Here is an 18,060-nt window from a genome sequence, read left to right as displayed (position 1 = left end):
TGCCTATCCAAATTAGTTATCAAAGATGAATGGGTGGAGGAAGAACAAGAAATATGGCAAGCCAGAATGATGCAGGAGGTTACCTCTGCACATGATGACATGTGACATGCTAGTGGTCTGTTACATCAAGCTGTAACAGACTTCCATATGGTCAGGGTGGTGGCCTTGTGGTAAAATACCATACATCTCTTAAATGCCAGATTATTCCGGTACACCACTCACTGTGCTGTGCTGTGAGCTTCTTTTGGTTAACTACTAATGGGTTAATGTATTTCTTTGTGATTTACAGTGTACCTTCACATAGACGGGCCAATTATGACTCAGAGCTCGAGCAGCTAGTGCCTGATTTAGCACTAAATAACTCAAATTTGGCTCTGTTGGGGGATTTTAGCTTCCACCCCAATGACCGTTCCAACGTTTATGCTAAAGATATTATTTCTGGTTTAGCTGGTCTCTCTTTTAGCTTGTGTAACTATCTGCCTACGCAATATAATGGGAATACTAATGATCTCCTTTTTGCTGAGGCAAATCTTATCACTACTTTCACCCCCGTACTCTAGTTTGATCATTTCTTGGTGCCTTTTTGGGTCACCACAATTTATCATTCACCAATGACCTCTCACTGTTTGCAGACCCGCTGGTTCTGGAGTAGAGTGGACCACTCTGTGGTTGCGGATCAACTGATTGAGATTAATAGTCAGTTAATGGCTAGTGGGCAAGAACTGTGTACCTCTCTTTTAAATACTCTGACAGAGGTAGCAGATTTGGTAGCTCTGGTGGAGTACCAAGTCTGCGTTCCAAGCCATCTGCGCCATGGTTCACCACTAGCCTGCAGTCCCAAAATCAAATATGCCGTCGTCTTGAGAGGAAATGGCAGTCAAAGTATTGGCAAGAATCACATAATAATTAAAAACAAGCACTACTTTGTTAACATAAGATGATTGTTGTGGACAAAGCTAAATTCTATGAAAACAGAATCACAGAGGCTGCCTGCTGCTCCTGGGAGCTATTTAAAGTTGCAAAAGAGCTGTCTATCTGCTCCCGGAAGACGACTAATATCGTATTAGATCCACAAGCTTATTGTGACGCTATTAGTGTCTTTTTCTCTGCAAAGATTGAGGGGATTTGACAAGCTATTGATGGAAACAACTTAAATATGCAGGAAGCTGCTGAACTGGCTAACCACCCTAAGGAATGTTTTTCATCAACTCATGTTGTTGTCTTTCAGCTGGAGCTGATTAATGAGGCCACCCCAGCAAAGGCTCTTAATTCATGACGCAATACCCTTGCATATTCTGAAAGTGTTATCTTCTAAGGACATTGCTTTAACAGCCTTAGAGCACTTCTTCTCCTCTGGTGAGATTCCTGCTTGCTTGTAGCATGCCTTGTTATCTCCACCTCAATCCTAGTTCAGTTGAAAATGACCACCCTATATCCCTGCTACCGGTTGTGATGAAGCTGATGGAGGCTGTGATCATGCCCCCCTATTTACGGTTTCTGGAAGCCAGTAGCTGCCTGCATCTGTTTCAGTATGGTTTAGGTCCCTCATGGGCACAGAATCTGTCATGGTCTCACTCCTGAATGATCTTGCTCTTCTACAGGATCACAGAGAGGTTGGGTGCTGATTCTTCTCGAACTCTGCAGCTTTTGATACTGTGGATCATGGCATTCTGTTGGCCCACGTGGATCAGGCAGGGATTAAGGGTTCCGTAATGGCATAATTTAATTAATTTCTGGCAGAGCGGACACAAACAGTCTCACTTCAGGCCTGTCAGTCACCTCCGTTAACACTTCCCTATGGGGTTCCCCAGAGGTCAGCCTTGTCCCCTCTTTTGTTTAATCTTTACTTGTGGCCATCATCAGATTTTATTGCAATTTCTGGAGTACTTTTGTATACTTATGACAATGACACCCAACAGGTGTTCTAGCTGGACTCCCCATCAACTGACACCCTGCTAAGCTCAGAAACTGCCTCTCTGCCATCGGCAGGTGGATGGCCACCAACTGGGTAAAACTTAATGAGGGAAAAACAGAAGTGCACGTAGTTGGCTCCCAGGCTGATGCCAGTCTCTGGAGCTCTCAGCTCTGGCAGGACTCCCTGAGCCCCTGTCCAGTGCCCAGTACATCAATTAAAAGCCTTGCTGTTAGGCTCCTTCCTAATGACTCTACGGAGGACCAGGTTACAGCAGATTGTGGTGCTGGGTTCGGCAAACTAAAGGTCTTGTAAAAGATCCTGCCATTGCTCCCACCCGCTAGTCGCACACATATAGTCACCTCAGCGATTACGGGTTAGTTGGACTATTGTAATAGAATGTATCTGGGGCAGCCTAAACGACAGATACAGTGACTACAAATACTACAGAATGCGGTGCCAGGATGGCCGCGAATGCACCTAGGCTGACCCCTTCTGCAGGTCTGATGCAGTGACTCCATTGGCTGCGATCGCTGCCAGAGTTAAGTTTAAGACTCTTTGGGCCTCATTACGAGTTTGGCGGCAGCCATGGAGATATTAGCTCCATGGGTGCCGCCAAACCGGGCTCCATTACCGGGTTCCCAGAATGAGGAATTACCAGGCCATTTCCGAATTCGGAGGGACTGGTAATTCCTCCCTCTGGGAACCCGGGCCCAGACCTTCCCCATTCCCATCTGAGCCCCCATAGGGCTCAATGGGAATGGGAGAGGGAGCTAACAACGGGCCGATTACGACCGGCCCGTTGTTAGCACCCTCTTCCCCTAGCGGGACCTGGTAACAATGCCTGGTTTTACCAGGCGTCTTTACCGGGTCCCGCGAGGGGAACCCGTAATTTCACGGAACGGGTTCAACGGTTCCTCCTCCATTAGCGGAGCCCATTAACCCATTCCGCGAACCTTGTAATGAGGCCCTTTGTGTTACCCATTAAGCCCTATATGAGGGGGCGGGCTACTTGAAAAGTAAGATTGAGAGGTACCACCCTAGTAGATGTCTTCACTCATCTACTCTGGAGATTCTCAGAGTGCCTAGGTATCAGCGCGCACAGGCAGGCGGCTGTTCATTTTCAGTATTAGCCCCGACTTTAGGTAATTGGCTCCCACTATCATTGTGACTAATAGAGTAACTTCCCCTTTGGAAGGCACTTAAAACATATGTTTTTAAATCTGTTTCTGATTTGCATTGTTTGGACTCTTTTGGCCTCCTTAGTGTCCGCCTGTAGCTTTAGCGCCTAGATGCCCTAGGGCCTTAGTTGCGCTCTATAAATTCTGTTACATTACATTACATTACAAGCGGGAGCATTTAGTCAGACACAGAGTCTCCCCTATGTTTATTCTGCTACATGGCCTCCCTTTCAAAGGAGAGAGTTTATTCTGATATAGAGTCTCCCTCATTAGTGGGAGAGTTTATTCTGCTACAGAGTCTCCCCTGCAAGGGGGGAATTTATTCTGCTACAGAGTCTACCATTCAAGGGGAGAGTGTATTCTGCTACAGAGTCTCACCTTCAAGGGGGAACGTTTATTCTGATACATAATCTCCCACATAAAGGGGAGAGTTTTTTTCTGCTACAGTCTCCCCTTAAAGGGTAGAGATGATTCTGATGTAGAGTTTCCTGCTTTAAGGGGGTGTATTTATTATGGTAAAGAGTCTCTTTTTCAAGGGAGAGAGAGTATTCTGACACACGTTTATTCTGGTACAGAGTCTCTCCTTAAAGGGGGAAAGTTTATTCTGATACAGACTCTCCCCTTAAAGGGGTAAAGTGAATTCTGACACAGGTGTATTCTGCTGAAAAGAAGAAGAGGATACAAATTAAGAACCCTCCCGTCACCTTGCACACTGTCTATAATCCACCAAATAGGCGGTAATTCTAACAGCACAGACTGTGTAAAAGCAACAAGTATCTTTTTGAATATATATTCTTGTAACAGTTCCCAGTGAATTCAGATATATATCTTTATAAATCTATATCTATGACTAATTACCACCTATTCGGTGGATTATAGACAGTGTTCAAGGGACAGATAGGGTTCCTAATTTGTATCCTCTTCTTCTTTTCATTTGTATAGTGCAACCTTGTGCCAAGGCCCTTTTTTTCCTCCCTGCACCTTTAAAATTTGAAACCAGCTTGCCTGGGCTTGTTTACTAATTTGAAAGGTTTACTACATACATGGTGTGCGCCTACTGCCTTACCCTTTCTACAAGTGTATTCTGCTACAGAGTCTCTCCTTAAAGAAGTATAGTTGATTCTGATACAGAGCCTCCCCCTTGTAGGTAGAGAGTTTATTCTCATACATAGTCATCCCAATCAAGGGGGAATGTTTATTCTTATAAACCCTCCCCTATCAAGAGGAAGAATATACTCCACTACAGAGTCTCCTTTCAACGGACAGAGTTTACTCAGACACAGTCTCCCCCATAAAGGGGGAGAGTGTATTCTGTTACATAATCTCACCCATCAAGGGGGAGAGTTTATTCTGCTACAGAGTTCCCCCTTTTAAGGGGGAGAGGGTATTCTGCTACAGAATATTTCCCCATCTAGGTGAAGGATCAACTATATTTCAGAACAGAGACTTCACTCACCTTACTGGACTTTTGCAAAAACCTCCCTAGAAAAGTAGAGTCTTTGTTTTAATAAATGCCACATTGTGAAGGGTTAAAAATGAGAGGACATTAATTTCTTGTCATTTCTTGTCATGCGGGAGAATTTATTTCACAGGGGGGGATTCCATTTCAGAATAAATTCTCCGGGGGGTGATTTGTTACGGGGGAGGGTTTATTTCATGACACCGGCTGTTTCCATTAGAACACACTACTGACAGAGTTATTTCAAATTCAACTTTTCAGATGTAAATCTGCCAATGTTTACCTCCAAGAAAAGGTAATAGTAGACATTTTAAAATAGCACCACATGTATTTTAAAGGTTTTGCTTATTACAGACTGGAAGCACAACAAAGAATGTATATCTGCCTCTTGTAAGGATGTGGAAAATATGCCCAATCATCTCACCACTCTTCCACATATCCCAAAGAAGTGTCAGAAAGAACACTTTTTTGTGCATTAAACTTGCACATCAGTGGTATGTACCACAACTGCACAGTATTATTTTTTCATCATCTGTATGATGGTGGAAATTAATGGGAATGTATGTTTGTTTTATTATTATTATTATTATTATTATTATTATTATTATTATTATTATTATTATTAATTTATTTTAAATACAAATAGGTATTTCTGAAATAAAATTGGTATTATCCCACCAACACCAGTACCATTACTACAGCACCAGTGATCAACTCTGAATTGGGTGGCAGTGGTAATTACCACTGGTGGCATTCCTGGCAAAACATCTGCCCAACACGGAATCCTTAATTGATAAAATGCACGTCCACCTACTACTCTGATTAAACACAACTTAAAATGTGCCACTCGCGAGGCTCCTTCAAAGCTTTATGGTTGCAGTCTGTTTTCTTTTAATCTGCGCCTCTAAAGGCGCAGTGCAATCACATACGGTTTCATGATTAGAAGAACAAATCAAAGTGCATTTAATGTGAAGAATGTAGTTTGAATCACTTTAACCCAATGTTTCGTAAAGAGCCCATTCGTAAGCACGCCGAGGTTAACGGAGTCAGACATAAGTACTTACAGTGCACATCACAACCGTGAGTGTATCTCGCCCTTTCGGAACTACAGCAATCAGACATGATCAGAAAATAGCGGAGCTGCAGAAAGAGGCACTTAGGTAATGGGCACAGTTAGTTTCCACAAGCTGAGTCAATATGGCCCTTCCTTTAGAGGCTCATAACGTTATTCTTCCTTATAAAAAAAGCATTTGCAAAATGCAGCAGCACTTGAAAATACTAGCACTCTCAGATACGATTCACAATCTGAACATGTGCTACTAGCTCTGCATCATGCATTTAAATTGCACGCATGACGTCTCATCTTCAAATTAACCTAATGTACTGCAGTCTACTAAGAGGAATACACGGCAAACAGAACCCAGAGGTTCCTCTCTAAAAAGAGAAAAGTATTTTCATGCCGAGTTTTCCCTTAAGAACCCTCTTTTATATGTCATATCAATTTGCTGATAAAACATTGTAACATTGATAAACAATTGCTCTAAGGAGTTATATTGGGTTTTAGGTAAGAGTGGGACTCTAAATAATGTTTCTATGCATTTTCAGAAGTATGTACTCCTTTCATGGTAAAGCAACGTGTGCCATGCTTCATTGCTTTCCATAATCTAAACATCAGACCATATGGGCTTTTCTGAAACAGTTCACTGATACCTAATGTATCTCTTGACTGGCATAACAAAAGGAAATGTCAGTTATACTGGGGAGGCGAATTTGCATTGCGTACACAATTCCACTTTACAGCTAACTTTTTTTATGATAGGTACATTAGTTGGCCAGCTTTGTTTCTTGATCTATCAGTGGGAATAATAGAAAATATGTATGGCCTGTTTTGAAAATAGGGCACTCTTTAATTTGACAATTAACAGGCTTTTAAAGTTATCATAGAGCGAACGAGCGAGCGAAAGAAGGCAGCTATTGCTGGCATTCCTTTTCATAGGACTACTGCTCCATAACGGTAAGTGATTTAAATTATGGGGTTTCCGTTCTCAAATTATTCAAATATACTGCAGCATACTCCAAAAACAACACAATTCCTTCTCATCTATTAGTACCCAGCAAACTAGGGTGCTGGAAACCCAGCCAATAAGGAGGCTCACAACGGGGTCTTTACCACACAGTAAAGACCCCGTTCTGAGCCTCCTCAGAGCAGGAGAAGGCATTTTTCCCTTGCTGGGAATCAGATAAGTGCACCTCACCAGTCACGTCCCCTGCCCCTTCCCCTATCCACATCCCTTTCCACATTTCCAACCCTCCCACCCCACTTAACCTGTGCTGCCTGTCACCTCGTAGGTGCCGGCAACGCTAGTGTTCCTGGCGTATCCCGGATCCAGCAATGGCCGCCGTGGAAAGGGAGAAGGGGATACATGCAGTTCCTTTGTTCCCTATCCATGGTGACCATCTTGATTTTTAGTTTTTATCTCGAGCTGAGAAACGGCAAACACCTTGTTTCTCAGCTTGAGATAAAAACACTATTACTACTCCACTGCCATGTGCCGGGGTCTTAATAGAAATATATCCCACACAGGCAGCAATTAGCAGCCAGGTAATGCCCGGGGCACACACTATAGACCTTGCTTATCTCAGGCTTGTGACTGACCAATTATGCCCCCACCGCCCCCAGGCTATATTGCTTAGTATGTCATAGTATAGTAGAATGGCATTGCCTCTTCTTAGATCTCTTTGTGAGGGACAGGTACACCCTGCACCAGAGAAAGCCACACAGCAAGCTGCTGTCCTGGGCCCAGACTTCAAAGGAGCTCACCCATTTAAAAGCAGTCACTGCACACAAGGAATGTGCATTGTTAAAGCTCTTTGCTCTTAGTGGGAAAGGATGGAGATGGTTTTAGCATAGGTGGGAGGACTCTGGTCGTGGGAAGGAGACTGCCACCATTTTGATTGTGTCTGCTTCTCTCGCTCCCCTTCCTGTCTCCTCCACTCCAACTGGAGAAAAGCACCTTGTGTGTGATATCAGAAGGGCAGACTCTTCTTCATAGACGAGCAGGGATTGGATCACTAAGGCAGGATAGCTTTAGTCCAATCAACTGGGAGCTTTGGCTTTAAAATAATTGGTTTCCCACTCCTTCAGCAGATTCACTATGGAACTACGCCTAAGAAGAAACCACTGGACCCACTTTGGGAAAGTCATACTTTCAAAAGGCCTCATCCTGAGGTGAAGGAGGCTTCCAAGGCAGAAGAGAGATCTGACCCTTACAAAGTCCCAAGCCTCATTGGTGGTGAACTTTTGCTGTGGACTGGGACTTGCCAGTCTGCACCGGAATCTCTTAAAGCTGGAAGAACAAACACTGAATAGGAACCATTATGTCCTTGAGTCTCTCTAAGTAGGTGACATGGCCACTGGGCAAGAATCACAAGCTCCACTACATAAAAGTTCCAGTTGGACCCAGTTCTGGTGCCTTTGGAGCCAAGCTCATGAGAAAGTGTGCTCTGCACACTTTTATTCTGGTGCACGTGCTGTTTTTTCCCCTGCATGGCCTACACATGCCTCCAGCTCGGACGTGGCCATAGGAGCGAATGGGACTGCAGGTGCAGCATTGTCTAGGCGTGGCAGGGTGGGTCCATGTGTCAGAACAAATGGGCGTGGCCGGTACCAGGCTATTTAAGCCTGCTCCGACTGTATGCAAGCGCTTTGCGTTAGTCTGCATATAGCAGCGTAATGCTCACCGCCGCCTGAAGCACATCCTTACCTGATTACAGCAACAACTGCCACCTGAAGCGCATCCTTACCTGATTCCAGCAGTAACCACAGTCTGAGCACATCCTTACCTGAATCCAGCAGCAACCGCAGTCGAAGCACATCCTTACCTGATACCACCAGCAACCGCAGTCGGAGGGCATCCTTACCTGATTCCGGCTCCCAGCCACATCCTCTTACTCGGGAGTCCACTTTCCGCCAGCATCATCGCGGATCCAGGCATCCTTCACCCGCTGGCAGATCTTCGGATAACAGCATTCCAGTCCGATATCACCAGACAATCCTTGCAAGAGAAAAAGACAAAACAAGGTTAAAAAGGTGACAAAGACATTACGGTAAGGTCGCGCTTAGACCAATCCTTGCGCTTGACATTAAAACCAAACTTCTCACCTATTGGGATATCGTGAACTCCCATTTCTTCCATTGGGGCTCGATTCTTGCTCTGCAACTGCCGCTGGGCCTCATGTCACCTATTGGAGAAAAGGAAAGACATTACAAAAAGATACAGACAACAATCAAGGAAAGACATTACAAAAGGATACGGACAATAATCATTATTGAAAGGATACTTACCTTTGGAGTGGTTCAATCATAGCCGGTCTGGGCTGCAATGCACATGGACCAGTGAAAAAACTCGGTCTATCTAAAGTGCCCTTGCAGTGAGAAGCAGGACGGAGAGCTTGTCATCATAATTAAATAGTTGAGACTATTTGGGTCGGCGCATGCTCACCACATTCTAGGAGAAGGGTTTGAGGGGTACCACAGGCATATCACAGCATTCTCACTGCCTCTCATATTCTCGCAGGTGCAGTGCCAACAACCAGCGCAGTACACAACACAAGACCATGGGAAGAAGCCTGACCAAGGGACGTCAGCTCGAGGGAGGGCTGAATCCGTGCCCCAACGTCCCCGCAGAGACCAGGAGGGTGTAACGGAAAGCAAAGCCTCACTGAATCTCTGCTGGGCATTATGGAAACCTTGGAAACAGACCAGTTGTCCCAACTACTAGGGGAACTATGGGCAGGAGTTGATACCTCCAGACAAGAAACCAATGCCTTCAAGAAGGGATCTTATTGCAGCTCGAGAACAAACTGACAACTTGGCAAGACAAATGCTTCAGTTGAGACCCACACAGTTCAGGTTCCATTACCTGGACTTGCCCATCCTCCTATGCCACAGCCATCACCACCAGTTCAAGTGGTGCTTCGGGGTGCAGTGCCACTGGACCTGCGCAAATTCTTTACCGGTGACCCCAGTAAGTACGCTTTATTCATGAACCAATGTCACCTCCACTTTTTGTGCCAGCCTGGGGCTTTTCCTAATGATAGTGCAAGAGTCGCCTTTGTTCTTTCATAATTAGGAGGCAGCGCAGCGGACTAGTCAATATCATTAGTAAACCAGCATGACCCTCTACTCCAAAACTTTGGGGAATTCCAGCAGGAGATGGACAAATTGTTTGCTAGGCACACTCAAGGACAAGCCCTGAACAATGAATATTGTCACTCAGGCAGGGAAACCAAGATCTGCTGACCTATATCACTACTTTTAATCGTCTCGTAGCACAGACAAACTGGCCAGAAGGGAAGAGGACCACATTAACCTGACTGTGCAGCTTGACCATAGGTTGCAGAATCGAAAAATGGATCACACAAGAACTGAAGGGAGGTCAGTCTATATGCGACCCCCGGACAACCAAACCAAAACCCATGAACAAACCGAACCAATGCAAATCGCGGGATTACGGAGTCCTATCTCCAAGGCTGTGAGAGAAAAAAGAAGACAACAACAACTCTTTTTATACTGTGGAAGAGCAGGACACTTCCTCTGGGAATGCCCGGTAAAACCCCCCAAGAAAATAGTTGGTGCAACGGACAACGTCAGAAAAGAAAAGGAACAAAATCCGGAAAACTCCAACACCCGGCATGCGTAGGGGTCCACTTGTTGAGCGAAAAAAAGGAATCTGTACAGACCTCACATCTGGTCATCCTGGTACTTTTGGTCAACCACCAACAACCGTCAAAGCTTTGTTTGTTTTATTATTTGTAATGCATACCAGATCCATGGGTATCAGTGCGCAACAGATACAAGAATATGCAAAGCTTAGTTACAGTGAGTCATATAATGCAATAAATTACTATACATAACTATACAAAGCAGGATATGCAGATATTTACAGATATTACAGGTATTGTACATAGAAATGAAGTTACTGCCATGGGGAGTTGCATTTCAGTTACACAGTCATGCAGATTAGTGGTCAGTGGATTTTAACCACAAGATAGTATTAGTTCTAAAATTCTGGTAGGACTGGTCTACTCTTAGGGAAGGAGGCAGGGAGTTCCATAGTTTGGCCGCTTTAACATGGAAGCTGTTGCCACCAATCGTGGATCGTTTGAATCTGGGGATGGACAAGCAGTCCAGGTTTGCTGATCTAGTTGGTCTTGGGGATGTCCGTTTGTGTAATCTCTCAGAGAGGTAGATGGGTGTAGTGTTGTTGAGAGATTTATGGGTGAGCAATGCAGTTTTTAGCATGATTTTGTCATTTGTCCAGAGCCAGTTGTTCTGTCGTCTACTCTCAGATATGTGCTCTCTTCTGGAGACACCTAAGGCCACTCTAAGGGCATTGTTTTGTAGGGTTTGGATTCTAGTAATGATGGATTTGTTAATCCTATGCATAGGGCGTTACAATAATCAAGACGGGAGAAGATGAGGGCTCTGGCCAGGAATGTACAGCTATTGTTCGAGAGAAATGGCTTACCAGTTCTAATGAATTTGCATGTGTACTCCATGGAGGACGCTAGCCTGTTGACCTGTTTAGAGAAGGAAAACGTAGAGTCAAGGTAAAAACCTAATGTTTTACCTCCTGGGCTACCCTAATGAGGTTGCTGTCAATTGTGAAGGAGGTGTAGTCAGGTCCTAATTTTTTTAGGTTATTAGGGGTACCCAAGATGATGAGTTCTATTTTATCATCATTCAGGCATAGACCATGCATGGCCATCCATGCCTGGATGATGATGTGGCACCACGCAGGTGATAGGTATGGGGTCCGCCGCTGCTGAGTGCGAGAAGACCCTCATTGTTCTGCCGCTTAGGAAAGATCTAATCCAAGTTATGGTATCTTTGGAGAAGTGTGCTGTTGTATCGAGATGGTTGCATAGGATCGTATGATCCACCAAATCGAAAGCAGCTGAGAGGTCCAGGAGTAGCAGCAAAGCTGATTTGCCACTGTCTCTAAGCTCAACGACTTGGGTTTTGAGATCGATGAGAGCGGTCTCAGTTCCATGTTGTAGACGGAAGCCTGACTCTCTGGCTCCTAACAGGTGGTGTAATTCCAAATATTTTTGAATTTGCATGTAGGCCACTTTATCTAGTATTTTTAGAAGGAAAGGAACTGTTGTGATTGGCCTATAGTTGGTGGGAGTTGAGCGATCTAGAGTAGTTTTTTTTTTAAAGTGGGAGTACCCATGATTCTTTGAGGTTAGTAGGGATGGTACCGGTAGCAAAGGACTCGTTGATGAGCTTGGATATGAAAGGTGACAGGTCTCGAGCCGCATCCTTGATGAGTTTTGCCGGGCAGAGATCACCCTGGCAATTGGTTGGTTTGAGAGACAAAATAATTTGTTCCACCTCGATGATAGATACTTTAGAGAAGTTAAATTGGATGGGATAGTTTTCAGAGGTGTTCACAGATAATTTAGGTGTGGGTGGAACATTTAAAGATGCTTTTTTTGCGATATTTTATTTTGTAATGTAGATACTTTATTAGCTAGTGCGTGTTGGATATCTGAGCACCATTTTTTATCTTTGGTGCATGTGTCTGGTATTGCAATGAGAGACTCTAGTTCTTTAAGAATAGTAAATCATTCTTTCATATTGGAATTAGCTTGGGAGATACGGGTGTCGTAGGATACCCGTTTAGGTAGGCAGATTTCTTTTTTGTAGAGTTATGAGAGTTTTGGAAGCTTTAGTTTGTTGGATTCCGATGGTAGTAGTTTCCATGTAGCCTCACAGTTTCTTTTTTGTTACCTTAAATTTTTTAGGAGTGGTGCAAACCATTTGTTTAAGTGGTTTTTTGACTTACTTGGTCTCAGTTTGAGAGGGGCAATCTGATCTAAGAAGGAAGCCATCATTTTGTTGTACTCATTGACCATGCTTTCTGGGTCGGTACAGTTAGGAAGTGAGTTAAGAGTAGGGAGAAAAGCAGAGATGAGCCGATCCACTGTAATGCTCTTTTTATTTCTAGTTAAGGTGAGTGGAGCCCTCGCGGCAGGTATGCAGGTATGGAGCCCTACGGGCAGGGGGGGTCTGTTGGTGGAGAGCGTAAATGAGAGTAGGTAGTGATCAGTCCAGTTTAGTGTTGAAGTGGAGAGTATGTTGGCATGGCAGTTGTAGTCTACTACCCAATCTAGTATTCTCCCTTTGTTGTGGGTGGGGGTTTTGCTTCTTTGGGTAAGGCTATATTCTGATAGGATGTTTGCCGTTGCTAAGGCAGACTGATCCGAAGGGTCATTGAATCCCAAGTTGAGGTCTCCAAGTAGTAGTACTTGTATAGAGCGTTTGAGGTACTAGAGAGTATAGTATGGATGTCTTCCTCAAATGTCCTGGTTGGGCCCAGGGGCGGTAGATCAAATGGATATTGAGGGTCTGGAAGTTGATCAATGGTAGTTTGACAGAAAGAACTTTGCACAAATGGATGTCGTAAGGGGGTGCTAATCTCATAGAGAGGGTGCATTTACAGATAATGGCAATGCCTCCGCCTCTGGTCCCTTGTCTATCTTGTCTTAAGTTTGTATAGCCCTCAGGAACTGTTAACATGAGCATAGGGCCTGCTGGAGTGTGCAACCATGTCTCAGTGATTGTGAGGAAGTCTAAATTATCGTTCGGGATAAGACAAGTAATCTCTGTGGCATGTGCTACTAGAGATCTGGAATTCATTAGAGCTCCTTTAATAAGCAGGCTCATGAGAGTTGTAGTTGCTAGGTGGGAGGTTACATGGTCTTTACGTTTGGAATCCTGGGGTGTGCAGTTTTTAGTCCTAGGAAGGCTGTTGTATGCTACCTTTGTACTTGTGGGGGTTAGGTCAGGCAAGGTTTTTGGGGTCCTCTTTCCTCTAAGTGTGGGTAGCGAGCTGATAGGAGGCTTGTATATTTTGGCTAGTCTCGCTCTGTGACACGAGTTTCTAGCCTCCATTGTGCAAGGAATGCTCAGGATTAGGCATTGAAGGTTATTCATAGCAAGGGACGTTTAATTATAGTATTGTTAGTTAATGCGGGGTATGGCATACTTGATAGGTCCCCAATGGACAGTGTATGGGGTCCTATAAAGCAGAGTGTAAAACTCAATGTGAAAAGTGAGATACAGGCAATCTGATTGGTGGCTGTAGTGAGCATGCTAGGACTTAGCTATGTGCTAAATGCAATAGTCAAAAGGTAAGGCACAATAGATAGATGCATAGGTCAAATGGTAAGGCACAATTGGCTAGATGCATAAATCAGATGATAAGGCACAATAGGCAAAATTCATAGGTCAAATGGTAAGTCACAATAGGCAAAATGCATAGGTCAAATTGTAGGGCACAATAGGCTAGATGCATAAATCAGATGGTAAGGCACAATAAGTAAAAATGCAGAGGGGTAGCAGATCCCTAAGTGGCAGGGATGTTAGTAACAAGTTCTAGGTTATGTTAGGTACATGCCTTGGAGGCATATATTGACAGCGGAGTGGTGGGAAATTATATTGATCAAGGTCTGGCTGCACGCATACGCCTTCCTCTCCAGCAAAAGCTAAAATCAGAAAATGTCACAGCAGTCGATGATTCTCAGTTGTCATCTGGGCCAGTGACACAAAATACCAAAAAAAAGTAATGCTGATGTGTCAGGATGGTCATCAGAAAGACATCTCTTTCAATCTCATTGGAGCTCCCCAGTTCCAGTTGATCTTAGGAATGCCTCGGCTGGAAACCCACGACCCTAGGATCGACTGGAGAAAACGAGTGCTGACCTTACCTCAAGAATGTGCTAACATCTGTTACCACAAAAATGTGAAGAGCCGGGAACTCAAGGAAAAATCTATCCATGGGGCTCTGCGGTTACCTACCCCATGAATATCTGGATTACCAGCATGTGTTCCAGAAGGAGCAAGCAAACACTCTGCCCCCACATAGACCTTTTGTCTGCCAGATCGATCTGGTGTCCGGAGCACAAATTCCCTGCAGTGGAATTTACGCTCTAACGGAGCAAGAAAACCAGCATCTGAAATCTTACCTGGATCAGTACCTAGCTAACGACTTCATCCGCCCGTCTAGTCCCCTGCCTCCTCGTTTCTCTTTTTCATACCAAAGAATGAGGGCGACTTAAGAACTTGTATAGATTATAAAGCGCTTAACCGAATCACTGTAAAAAAAACCTGCCACTCAACCCGGAGCTTCTAGATCAGGCGAAGAATGCTCAAATTTACAAAAACTGGACCTACAAGGAGCCTATCACCTTGTGAGAGTTAAAAAGGCAGACGAGTGGAAGACGGGATTCCAAACCAAATATAGGCTTTTCAAGTATCAGGTCATGCCTTTTGGATTATGTAATGCCCTCACGGCATTTCAGTTCTTTATGAACGATGTGCTTCATGAATTATTAGATGTTTGCGCACTTTTCTACATGGATGACATTCTTATTTATTCGGCTTCCAAGGAAGACCACATCGGCCCGGTAAGAGCAGTTTTGGAAAAGCTTCGACAGCATCGGCTGTTCGCCAAATTAGAAAAGTGATTCTTCCATGTTACAGAGGTTGAATTTTTGGGCTTCATGTTCACACCACGAGGGGTACACATGGACACACGCAAGGTGGATGCTATCCTTCAATGGCCATCACCAACATCCACAAAAGGAGTACAGAGTGTGCTCGGATTTGTCCATTTTTATTGTCGGTTTATTCCAAGGTTTTCGCAAATAGTTCATCCAATTGCCTCCCTTTTGAGAAAAAATAAGAAATTCTTCTGGTCTCCCGAAGTGCAGAACGCCTTCCAGGAGCTGAAACTTGCCTTCGCCACACCACCAGTTCTTCGACACCCTCGACCAGACCTGCCATACCTGGTCGAAACAGACACCTCCAATGTAGCCATGGGAGCGGTATTATCGCAAAATGACTCTGACACGGGGCAATTACAATCCATAGCATTTTGGTCCCATAAGTTTTCTGCGCCAGAATTGAACTATTTAGTATTTTAGTATTTAGTATTTATATATTTATAGTGCGCGCCTAACCCGGGGGTAGCAGGGCACAGATGCATCAAGAAGATTGCAAAGCTTGTTACATACATAGTGATGAAGTCCAGTTGAGGTTACATTACTGGACCATCATAGACAGTGGAAGCCGGAGAGACATAACTTACAAGAGTATACAGATACAAAATGCAGAATATATCATGAGTTGTATCTACGCAGATCAGTTGACCACCACCTATGTGTACAGATTAACAGTCATAGTAGTGTGGTGCAGCCGGCAGGCGTTATATATCATGGTTCTTAAGCCACTGAATGGTCTTTGATCTGAATTAGCGGTAGCTCATCTCTCAGCTCATCTATATGTGCCTTGAGATCTATGAGTGCAGTTTCAGTACCATGTTGAGGCCTGAAGCCAGATTGTTGGACTCCAAGGACATGGAAGTGTTCAAGGTAATGTTGGATTTGTTGATATGCTATTTTATCGAGGATTTAAGGTAGGAATGGTACTGTGGTGATGGGGTGGTAGTTGGTAGGAGTGGCGGGGTCTAGATTAGGTTTTTTGAGAAGAGGGAGGACCCAGGATTGTTTCAGGTTATTGGGTACGGTGCCTGATGTGAATGACGCATTTATTAGTTTGGTAATAAATGGTGCGAGATCACGAGCCGCATCTTTTATCAATTGTGCTGGGCATAGGTCCCTGTGGCAATTTGAGGGTTTGAGGGTAAGAATGACATTTTCAACCTCTTTGGTAGTTACTTTATGGAAGTTGAAGTGGGGGTTGGGCGCAGGGGTGTGCGGCAGAGTGGGGTGTGTCGTTTTAGGGATCAGGATACAAGGTTTGGTAGGAGCGTGAAAGGAATCTTTTTTAATGCTTATCTTCTCTTGAGAGAGGTGATTTTGTTAGCTAAAGAGTTTTGTATATCCGTGCACCAATTCTTATCCTTGAGGCAAGAGTCAGGTACTTGGATAGCCGATTTTACCTCTTTTAGTATTGTAAAGAGCTCTCTGGTGTTGGATTTGGCTTGCGAGATTTGAGTACTATAGGACATTTGTTTGGCCAGGATAATTTCTTTTTGTATTGGGAGGCTAGTATACTCAGATTTTTCTTGTTGTTTTCTGAAGGATGTGATCTCCAGGTTTTTTCACATCGTCGCTTTTCCTGTCTCAGGGCTTTAAGGTGAGGAGTGAACCAAGTGTTGATATGTTTACGAGGTTTGCTCTTTCTCAACTTCAGGGGAGCTATGTCATCAAGGGATGAAAGCATGACTTTGTTGTATAGGTTTATCATCATGAAGGGATCTGTGTGATCCGGAATGGCATTTAGCGTTGGTAAGATCAAAGGGAGCATGTTTTCCGGGGTGATGTTCTTTTTGTTTCTGGTCTGGACCGCTGGAGCTATGCTATCTGGTTGCACGGGTGTCACCTCTAAAGTGAACGAGATCAGGTAGTGGTCTATGTTATCACTGACAAGGAACTGCTAGCGATTAAGGGAGCCGTCAAAACATGGAGACACTATCTTCTGGGAGCAAGACACACGGTCGCAGTTATCACAGATCACGGTAATCTACAATACTTGAAGACTGCCAAGGCCCGATCCTCACGCCGGCTCCGCTGGGCTCTCTTCTTTGCAGAATATGATTTTGTCATTACTTACAGACCATGAGTACGCAATGGGAAAGCAGACGCTCTGTCACGCATGGGTGAGGAAAAAGAAGCTTTCACCACATTTGAGCCTGTGGCCATCATTCCCAAAGAATGGATCCAAAACCAAATCGCTGCAACCGCCTGTTTGTATGACTTGAAAACCGATCTCCAATTGCGGATGAACCAAACAGCACAACACGAGTGGCTAGCTAGAGGAGACCAATACACCATCAAAATGATCTAACCTATTTTCTAGGGAGACTATATATTCAGGGCAAGAAATTACAAGACCAGACAATAGCGAACTACCATGAATCATTAGTGGAAGGATACCCAGGGATTGCCAAGACTCGAGCTAAAATACAAAAGGGCTATTGGTGGCCAACCTGGAGAAAAGACATTGCCCAATTCATTGCGACCTGTGGTGTCTGCGCCCAACACAAATCTCAGAAGTTAAATCCAGCAGGGTTACTACGTCCCTTGACTACCACCAGCACCATGGCATACGCTGTCTATGGACTTTATCACTGATCTTCCTCCCTGCAACGGATTTAACATGATCCTGGTTATTGTAGACTTATTCTCCAAGATGGCCCATCTTATTCCATTGAAGGGGCTTCCCAATGCTTCCGCCCTTGCCACCGTTTTTTTAGACCAAATAGCCAAGTTACACAGTTTTCCATCAGTATTGATCTCAGATCGCGGAACACAATTCATCTCAGCCATCTGCAGAAGGTGCTGCAAAATAGCCAAAATTGATCTCCGTTTATCCACAAGTCATCATCCCCAAACCGATGGTCAAACCGAACGGACCAACCTGACCTTGGAGCAATACCTGAGGTGTATGTTACAACAAACTGAGGAGTGCTGGA

Source organism: Ambystoma mexicanum, chromosome 6q, assembly GCF_040938575.1.
Source record: "Ambystoma mexicanum isolate Mex_15411 chromosome 6q, UKY_AmexF1_1, whole genome shotgun sequence".
Lineage (NCBI taxonomy): Eukaryota > Metazoa > Chordata > Amphibia > Caudata > Ambystomatidae > Ambystoma > Ambystoma mexicanum.
Note: the sequence above shows the minus strand (reverse complement) of the source record.